The sequence below is a fragment of the Tupaia chinensis genome, unplaced genomic scaffold (assembly GCF_000334495.1).
Source record: "Tupaia chinensis unplaced genomic scaffold, TupChi_1.0 Scaffold000094_1, whole genome shotgun sequence".
In the NCBI taxonomy this organism is placed as follows: Eukaryota; Metazoa; Chordata; class Mammalia; order Scandentia; family Tupaiidae; genus Tupaia; species Tupaia belangeri.
In genome coordinates, this window is record NW_006159556.1 from 4,084,497 (window position 1) to 4,095,008 (window position 10,512).

Consider the following 10,512-nt stretch of genomic DNA (forward strand, 5'->3'; position numbering starts at 1 on the left):
CCAAAAGGAGACATCACCCACATGGGGCAGGAGGGGGAGTGTGGCGGGCCAGCCATATTTGTCTCCTTTGGTCAGGAAAGGAAAATCCTTCTCCAAAACCCTAACCCCCAAAGCCTTGGCTATCAAAAGACCAAATGAGGTTAACTGGCCTCTCCTAGCTTCGAGGGAGGGAGGTAAAGGAAGATGAGAGCTGTCATCGCTGGCTCAGAACAAACCATGAAGGTTACCTCAACCACAGCAGGAACGAGGGGGATGGGTGGAGAGGGGGCGCAGCCAGGAGAGGCTGGCAGGCAGTGATGCCGCAGTGGCAGACCACTAAGCTCAGTGCGTTGACAAAACCAAGATTTATTTCATGTTCACTCTTAATTATTTTTTTTTAAGTTTGCTATAGGACATGTGTGCTTGCCTGAGAGAGAGAGGAGGTGAGAAATGACCCCCTCAGGGAGATGGCCATGCTGCAATCCCTCCTCCATTCTCCGGCTGGGATTTCGGGCATGCACGCACATCCGACTGGCATCGTTTTCATCCACCAGGCCCAGGACTCGAGCCATGCAGTAAGCCACATGGGATCTAGCCGCCTTGATCTCCACACGGCCTGCTGTCCTCACCCTCCACCACCACTGGTTTTTTTTAATGGCCAGAGGGCACGTGAGCTCTCCAGAGAGACAGAGAAAGCAAGCGCTTCCCAATGAGCGTGGTCATGCCACCATCGGCCTGCCTCCATTTCTCCGTCCTGTCAGAATTCGAGGCACATGTACACACGCACACCACACACACATGCGTGCGCACACACGTGCTAGGCCATGTTTTCAAGCTGCTGGGGGCTGGGGTTCAAACCACAATTGACCGTACGGGGTCGGGCTCCCTTAACTGCGAGCCCATGGCTATTTCATGTCACCAGAGACAGACGTGCCGAGGTGGGGGGATGTGCTCCACGCCCGGACACCCACGCAGTCGGAGGGTCTTAGAGGGAAGGGACGCGCCATTCCCGCTGACAGGGGGACGGCCTCAGGTTCGGTGTAGGCACGGAGGCCGAGGAACGCAGGGCGCCCGGCCACGGGCAGGAAATCCTCCCTCGCTCCCCGGCTGCTCAGACGCCACACAGTGCATTACCCATTATCCTCTTCAGGACTTGGGCCCAGTAAGGAAGCGCCTTGGGACAAACTCCAAGTCTGCAACGTACTCAGAGAAAAGCAGTTATTTCATCACGTAAGACAATATTTACCGTTTTTAAAAAGGAGAAAACACCTCCTTCTCCCCTCGGGTGACAGCAGCAAGCACTTGCTCAAGTACCTGGCAAACCCTCGCACCTTTTAGAACACAACTGCCCACCAGGACGGCCCCCACACCCCACTCCTCTCACCCGGCTCCTAAGGGAAAACGCAGGAGTGGAAAGTGCCAAGACAGCTCCTCAGGGCCCGGCATTGCTGCGTGTTTACAAGCACAGGTACCCACTGCCTGTGTTCCCAGGTTAGTGCCGAGGGGCGTGTGCAGCCAGCAGCCTGGGAAAACACAGTTCCTCCCTCCACCGCGGACGGCGGCATGTTTACCACCCGGGCCAGCACACAGTCCTTCTCCGGGGGGAAGAGTAGACACGCTCACTGATGACTACAGAAAACTAGAATGGGGCCAGCAGGTGGCCTCGTGGTTAGAGCACTGGACTCCTACATGGCCAACTTAGGTTCAAGTCCTAGACCTGGCAGCTTGCTTTCTCACCATCTCTCTCTTTCTCTCTCTCTGGGGTGTTCACATGCTCTGTAGCAAATTAAAAAATAATAATAATAATGATGATAAATAAAATTAAATAAATAATTCTTTAAAAACAAAATTAGGGTGATCTGGGTCAGCAGGTGGTATGGAGGTTAAGGCGGCTGGATCCCACATGGCCTATTGCACAGTCTGAGGCTCAAACCTGGTGGCTTGAAAAACATGCCAGGCACATGTGTGTGCATGACCAAAATCCCCAGAGGAAAATGGAGAAGTCCAGAACAGCAGTTAGGGCTATGTTGCTGGACTCCCATGTAGTCGACCATGGTTCGCGTCCCGGACCTGGTGGCTTAAAACTCACGCTGGGCGTGTGTGCGTGCGTGCCCAAGATCCCGAGAGGAGAATGGAGGAAAAGGGATTGCGGCATGGTCATTCCCACTGGGGGATGATTTCTTGATTTCTGTCTTTCTGTCTCTCTGTCTCTCTGCCTGGTGAGCGCACGCGCCCTATAGCAAAAATCTCTCAAAAAAAAAAAAAAATGGAGAAGGCATTATGGAGTGGTCACTCCCCTGGAGTGTGATTTCTCACTTTCCCTCCTTTTCTTTCTCTCTGAGGAGTGTTCATGCCCTAGAGCAAACTTAAAAAGAAAACTAATTAGACTTCCCTAAGCTCAGGGTGCCTTCCTATAAGCAGTCCTGTGTTTGCAGGTATCACCTGGATCCCGCCGCATCATGAGACATTGCTGGGGGACCAGCAGATGGTGTAGCCATTACCGCACCGGACTCCCACACAGCCGACCATGGTTTGAGTCCTGGACCTGGTGGCTTCAAAATCACACCAGGAGAATGGAGGAGAAGGGATTGCAATGTGGTCATCCCCCCTGGGGGGTGATTTCTCACTTTCCCTCTCACTGTCGGGAGAGGATATGCCCCAAAACAAAAACCCCTAAAAAAAAAAAAAAAAGAAAGTGTTGATACTCTACAGCCGTTCCTCTCTCACCCCAGTTCCAGAAACTGGCAGGTTAGCTTGTCAGCTTGAAAGCAGGATAAACTGTCAGCCTTCACAGTTCTTGACAAGAAGTTAGGTAATTTGCCTAAGGTTGCAGAGCCGAGATTCAGACCCAAGCTGTCTGGTTCAGAAATCTTGCTTTTGGAGACCAGTAGGTGGCGTGGTGGTTAAGGGCACTGGATTCCCATATGGCCAACCATGGTTCAAGTCCCGGACCTGGCAGCTTGCTTTCTCGCTTTCCCTCTCTCTCTCTCTCTCTCTTGCTCTGTCTTTCTCTGGTAAAATTAAAAATAAATAATTAAGGTTAAATAAAATAATTCTTTAAGAAAATATGAATTTATTAAAAAAAAAGAAATCTTGCTTTTGAGCTGTCTGCCCCAACCAACATCATCAATGTCACCTGCGAACATGTAACAAATGCGAAGTTGGGTACTACCCCAGATGTGAATCAGAATCCCTCAGGGAGGGGTGAGGAAGCACATCTGTACTCTAATAAGACTTTGGAGGAGATTCTGCCGTGTACTGTAGGTCTGAGAGACCCTGCCCTAGCGCACACGCCCACTCTATCTGTAAGAGCAAAGAACATGGTGTGGGTACATTCTGATTTACACAGGGATATGCTTTTCAAAGTCTATATACAGAGGTTTCGAGCACTAAGGGAGCCTTTGTTTTTCTTTGTTTTATTTTTGTTTTTGCTATAGGGCATGTGTGCTCGCCAGAGCGAGAGAGAGAGAGAGAGAGAGAAGGAAAAGGAGAAATCACTCCCTAAAGGGGATGGCTGTGCTGCAGTCCCTTCTTCTGCATTCTCCTCTCAGGATTTTGGGCACTCATGCACGCACACCCAGTGTGTTTTTCAGGCCGCCGGGTCCGAGACTCGAACCTCAGAGTCAGCCATGTGGGATCCACTGCCTTAACCATGACACCACCTGTTGGCCTGGAGAGCTTATTTTTAATTTTTTTTTTCAAGAGATTTTTGCTATAGGGCATGTGTGCTCAACAGAGAGACAGAAATTGAGAAATCAACCCCCGCAGGGGGGCATGGCCACGCTGCAATCCCTTCTCCTCCATTCTCTTCTTGGGAATCTTAGGCACATACACCCAGCATGAATTCAAAGCCACAGAGTCTGGGACTCCAACCATGGTCGACTATGGCTCGAATGGGAGTCCAGTGTATTTAATTTTTTTAAAGAATTGTTTATTTTTTCTCATGCCGGGCGCGTGTGTGTACATGCCCAAGATCCCGAAAGGAGAATGGAGGAGAAGAGATTGCGGCGTGGCCATACCCCCCGGGGGGTGATTTCTTGCTTTCTGTCTCTCTGTCTCTGTCTGTCTGGCAAGTGCACGTACCCTATAGCAAAAAACCTCTCCAAAAAAAGAATTGTTTATTTTTCATTTTATTTATTTATTTTAATTTAACCAGAGAAAGACATAGAGAGAAAGCAAGAAAGCAAGCCAGGAGGTCCAGGACACAAACCATGGTCAGCCATGTGGGAGCGTACAGCGCCTTAATCACCATGCCCCTGCTGGTCCCTGTATTTAATTTTTTTTAAAAGGTAAGGATCTTTATCTAGTACAAATAAATACCATGTGTCTGTTGAATAGGTCTGCATAATACTTTCCTTTGGAGTCATAAATATATGTCCCAAATGCTAAATGAAAATACAATTTCTTTCCCCATAATCATCAGAAAGAATTACTTAGCCAAGAAGAAACACTATTTATATTTTAGAGTCCAGCTGTAATTCTTGAAAAACAGGAAACCACATATCAACATAGCCAACACTGTGTACCACAGCAGAAAGGGCACCCGGCTTTGAGTCAGAGTCAAGTCACTTTACTTCTTCCACTCAATTTCCTGATTATAAATGGAAAATGAGCTCCAGCTTCAGAGTTGCAGTTAGGCTTAATGCCATAGCAAAGCCACTGGTGAGCAGTGAGGTGCTGCCCCCTCCTCTGGACCACGGCGTTATCACAGCTCTCCAGTGTTTCAGAGCACTGTCCAGCACGCAGAAGACGTGCAGCACTTACAAGGAATTAGGGTGGCTATGGGAGAGTACATTAATGATGCAATCGATTTCTCTGGGCTCAATTTGTCACAATAATCTCAGCCTTTTAATAGGAAAGTCACTCTAACAAGAAATCCTTAGTCATGTTTAAAATGGGCCAGATAATTTAAGAAAATCAGCTGATTTTTCTTACCCCAGAGAATACTTCTGAAGGAGTTCTGTCCTAAGGCATAGGACAAAAATTCCTATTAACAAGCCCGATGGCCTGAGAGCTTCACAGTGTCACGTCGACAGCAATCTAGCGTGCACGTGTAAACAGTGAACTAGGAATAAGGGATGTGTACCAACAAAGAACCACATACTTCACATCACTTCCACCCTGTGGGAGAATTCTAAAAAGGAGACAAGGCTTATGTAATCACCCTGCCTCCACCAGAAGGCATGTACATGCCCCAAAGAGAGACAGATAGGAGGGAGAAAGCACGCCTGATGCGGGGTCATAACACTCCTTCTCCACCCTTTGGGGATTTGGGGTATGCATACCCAACCCAGTGGGATTTTCTTTTCCTTTTTAAGAATTATTTATTTGGGATCAGCAGTTAGCATAATGGCTTTGTCGCTGGACTCCCATGTAGTTGACCGCAGTTCGTGTCCTGGACCTGGTGGCTTAAAACTCACGCCTGGCACATGTGCGTGCGTGCCCAAGATCCCGTGAGGAGAATAGAGAAGGGATTGCGGCATGGCCATCCTCCCTGGGGGGTATTTCTCGCTTTCTGTCTCTCTGTCTCTTTTTTTTTTTAATTTATTATTATTTGACCAGAGAGAGACAGTGCCAGAGAAAGAGAGGGGAAAGTGAGAAAGCAAGTCTCCAGGTACAGGACTTGAACTGTGGGTTGGCCATCTGGGAGTCCAGTACCTTAACCACCATGCCACCTGCTGCCCCCTCCAGTGGGATTTTTCAAAGTGTCAGGGCAGGAATTTAAACATTTGACCACGTGAGATCAGCTTCCTTAACTACTAAGCTATAAGCCTAGCCCTGAACTCTATTTTACTAAAATCTGACATTCAAGTCAACACTATGAAATAAACTCCTACTGTGTATAAAAAAGAGAAACCACTAGAAAGACACTGGTAATAAATTTCATTTATGCAGGGACCAGCAGGTGGCGTGATGGTTGAGGTGCTGGACACTCCCAAGTGGCTGACCATGATTTGAGTCCCGAGCCTGGTGGCTTGCTTTCTCACTTTGTCTCTCTCTCTCTCTGTGTCTCTCTCTCTGATCAAATTGAAATAAATAAATAAATGAATGAAATGAAATGAAATTTCATTTATGAGAAGAAAGTATTATTGAATAATTTGATAAGAAAAATAGAAATTTTTAAGAGTTATTTATAATTTTATTTATTCATTCATTTATTTTAATTTGACTAGAGAGACAGAGGGGGGGGGGGGGAGAAAGCAAGCCGCCAGGTTTGGGACTCAAACCATGGTCAACCATGTGGGAGTGTCCAGCGCCTTAATCGCCACACCACTTACTGGTCCCCGGAAAAAGAGAATTTTTTTACAAAAATTTGTATATGTACAGTAAATGCAGTTCCTTAATATGTACTCTACAATACGTTCTCAATCTCCTGAAAAGTGAGTTAATGGTCTAGAGCCTTGAAATAGGGAAATCTGGACTTTAGCTTCAAAAGACAGATCTAAGAAGCAAACGAATTCAAGTTCAAGGATAACTTTCAATGCAGGGCTGTGATAAGGAGGAAATTCCAGCCACACTGCCAAACCCTGAAAGAGACACCTGCCAGGCATATCGTCCCATATGTATGTCCCACAAAGATGGGTTTCAAATGGATAATTTGACTTTCCTAACTTAATTTTTCCACCCATCTTTTCAACTTCTGAGTCAACTTCAACTGAACAACCACATACAGTGGATTATAGAAATACTTGCTGAAGATGCAACTCAGGGTCCAGACAGTGGCATGGTGACAATGCAAGGCTCAGTGAGACCAATGTATTCAAAGGTTCCAGGTTCGAGTCTGGACATGCCTGGTGAGTGCACAGCCGTGACCTGGGGCTGGCTAAGATGGGAGGATTCCAGCATAAAGACCCTGTTGAGGGGCCAACAGGTAGCATGGTGATGAGGGTGCTGGACTTCCCCACGGCTGGCTGTGGTTCGAGTCCAGAACCTGGCAACTTGCTTTCTCTCTCTGTCTCTCTGGTCAAATTGAACAAGAAGAAGAAATAAATAAAATTAAATAAATAATTCTTAAAAAAGAAAAGACCCTGTTGAAGGTGCTATTTTTGTCTCTCCCATGGAAGACACAAAAAGAAAAAATGCAACCTAGATATACGTATTTTTTTAACTTTTTTTTTTAAAGAATTACTTTATTTAACTTTATTATTACTATTATTACTTTCCAGTTTTCATCAGAAAGAGAGAGAGACAGAGAAAGAGAGAGAAGGAAAGAAAGCAAGCCACCAGGTTCAGGGCTCGAACCATAGTCAGCCATGTGGGAGTCCAGTGCCTTTAGCCACCGTGCCACCTGCCAGCCCCAATATACATATATCTAATTGGGTAGTTGCTTCCAAATTTAATCCAAAACCCAATTAGGTAAATATCTTAGTCAATTAAAAGCAAAGTAACTTTTAGCTCAACCAGCTCTTTGTAAGTCAGTTATTAACCAGATAGGAAACCAGAAAGATAGCCAGTTTTTATTTTTGTTTTCTAAGAATTACTTTATTTAACTTTGTTTTGTTTTAAATTTTGACCAGACAGGGAGTGAAAGTGAAAGAGAACGAGAGAAGGAAAGTGAGAAAGCAAGCTGCCAGGTTCGGGACTCAAACTGTAGTCAGCCATGTGGGAGTCCAGCACCCTTAACCACCATGCCACCTGCCAGCTCCAGTTTTGATATCGTTTTATTACCTCACAATGAAACAGTAAGTGCCAGAAGCAAAGAATATACGCATGTTTTGTGTCTTATTTTGTAGGAGAAAATATTTTAAATGATCTGGACTTTATTTTGCCATAATGTCTCCATCTCTAGATGACTTCTGTATCCTAATTTAACATATCGTGATTGTTCAAAAATTCATTTTTCCAAAGTTGAAGAGAATTAAACAAATTATGAATATCAATGTCACCACAGAAATTCAATAGCCACAGTGACTAATACATATTTTAAATTATTATTTATTTTAATTAAGTCATTATTATTCTAATTTTTGCTATAGGGCATGCATGTTCACCAGAGAAAAAGAGAGAGAGAAAGTGCAAAAGCAAGCCTCCAGGCCCAGGACTCAAACTGCAGTCAGACGTGTATGAGTCCAGCACCCTAACCACCTTGCCACCTGCCGGCCAGGTGAATAAAACATTAACACTAAAATGTAACAGGTGATCTTCTAGCAGGAGTAAAGCAAATAATTCACAGAAACATACGTGCAGGTCCCACATTCCCAGCCTCATCACCCTGTAAGTTATATGAGAAAAGTCCCCATTACCTCAACTCATTTTTTTCCCAAAAGTTCCACTCTTCAGTCCCACTTTTATCTCAAAATCATCAGATATGTCTTTAAACCTTTCTTGGGGGGGGCAGCAGATGGTGTAGTGGTTACATTACTGAACTCCCACATGGCCGATTGTGGTTCCAGTCCTGGACCCGGTATCCTGAAAATCACACTGTGTGCATGGGTGTGCGTGCCCAAGATCCCGGGAGAAGAATGGAGAAGGGATTGCGGTGTGGCCATCCCTGCTGGGGGGTGATTTCCCACTTTCCCTCTCAGTGCCTCTGTCTCTCCCCAGGAAGCGCAGCCTCCCTAAGGCAACAACTTCTTAAACAACAACAACAAACACCTCTCCTTGGTCCTTTCTCCCCTGCACAGCCGAATGGAAGTAGTTTCCCAGTTTCAAGGAGTAGCTATTGTTCTTTCTTGATTGCTCTCCTGCTGTCCCTGGGAATCACTCTCCTCTCCATCCCTTTTCTGCACATTTATATTCCAATGCCATAGTTTCCAACACTGGCAAGAAGCACCTCTAAATTAAAGCAGGCGACCCATCCAGAATGTTCAATTCTCCTGTGAATCTATTTCCAGAATATCCACGAACGATAAAAGGCGAGCTAAGGAGACACATGGGACAGGAAGTCAGCCCTGAAACAGGGCAGTGCCTAGGTATCCTTCAGCCTCTAGAACTAGACTCTCCAGTCCAAAGGTCTTCTTTGTCAAGCCTTCGGATCCCACGCGGGTCTACCAGAGCTGCCCAGCTAGCGGCTTTCCCGCTCGGCGTGTGACCTTGCTCCGACCTAACTTCGCAGGGGCAGTACCCTCCCACCTCAGCCTCCTTCCCCGAGGTTTTCCTGCCTGGGTTACCCAGCTCTCCGGAACCGCGCCGGGAGCGTCGGTCTTCGCCTCTCTCTACGGCTTCGCGTTGCAAGGTGAGGTCTGTTTCCTCAGAGACTTAGACCCCCAAAGTGCATAATGAGGGTTAAATCGTCCTGCCTCGCCCTTACAACTAAATACATCGAATCACAGGCAGCGAGGCCTTCCCCCCACTAGACGGGTTTTCAGAAATCTCGGACACCTCTACATTTCCAAAACACCGAGGTCTTCCCCTTCCTGGAGAGATTTGCATGACAATGTGGGGGTGCAGGTGGCAGTTCCCGGAGCGCGGGGAAGCAGCCTCGTTAACGTAACTGCCATTGCATTACGAAGACGGATGACAATACCCCCCATTCCTCTCCCCTCTACACGTGTGCCTCTCATTACGACAGGTTCAGACACCCGAGGGAAAATGCTCCAGAGAAATTAGCCAGTCCCATAATCCGAAGACGCCCCAGGAGCAAGACTCAGAGGGGGGCTCTAACTTTTCCGTCGCTCCCGGGAGGCTGCGGACCACCGACGCACGCCTCTCGGTCACAGTCCGGTGGGACAGGAGCCACTAAGCTCCCCTCCTCCACCCCTGGGAGGGGACTGGGGTGGAGGAGGGACGCGCCACTTCCATCCCAGAGAAACTTCTGGGACTCCTATTACGCAACGCAGGGACCACGCTCCAACCACGGGACAGCTTTCCGCAAGGCGCAGGGCGCACCGGCAGAGGCGTGATTTTCGGGGTCTAGAGGAGGACTGGTCCCTCCCGGCGTCCCGGTCCCGTTTTCCTAGACGCCACCTGCCACGATTTGCAAGTAGGGGCGGTAAGAGCTCTGCGCCTTCGCCTATGCTCCCGGCAGGTTCCCACCGGAAATGCGGGAACGCCAGCGACTTGAGTCAGAGTGCTGGGAAGCCGGCCGCCGGCGGGGACGGCCTCGCCTTCCGAGAAGTGCGCGCGGCTGTGGCGTGGGGGGCCAGGCGGACCCCGGCCCGGGGAGCCACGGGCGCCGCTTACCTTCCAGACCCTTCCCCCACCAGTCCCGGGTCTTGCGCCCCCGTCACCTCCGCCCTCGCCTGACCTGTTGCGGAGGCGAAGGAACGCGGGTGTGGACAGCGCAGGAGAGCGCGTCGCCCCTGGGCTCGGCGGCGGCTCGCGGCGGGGCTTGACCCGCTCCGCTCCGCAGCTCCGCGCCCGCGGCCCCAGACGCCCAAGGCCGAGCCACGCCCCCGCCGAGGCCCCGCCCCTCGCCCGGGCCGCGAGAGCCCTCTGCGCCCTGGCCACGCCCTCCAATCCTGCCACCCAAGTGGCGAGGAACGGCGCGGTCCGCCGGGGTGGGGGGAGACTGGGAGGACCGCGGGGGGAGCGGCAGCTCAGGAGGGAACACCGCAGTGACCGCGCGGCCGTGGGGGTGACCCTGCCCCGGGC

The 10,512-nt window shown here is 48.9% G+C and overlaps 1 protein-coding gene across 1 annotated transcript in view; it reads right to left on the reverse strand.

The window, feature by feature from the left end:
* Positions 1-10,249, reverse strand: part of AFF1 (ALF transcription elongation factor 1) — a 236,826-nt gene extending 226,577 nt beyond the window's left edge. The window contains 1 exon segment of the mRNA XM_027769864.1: positions 10,102-10,249. The gene's annotated coding sequence lies outside the window, so the exon portion shown is untranslated.
* Between the last annotated feature and the right edge of the window lie 263 nt (positions 10,250-10,512).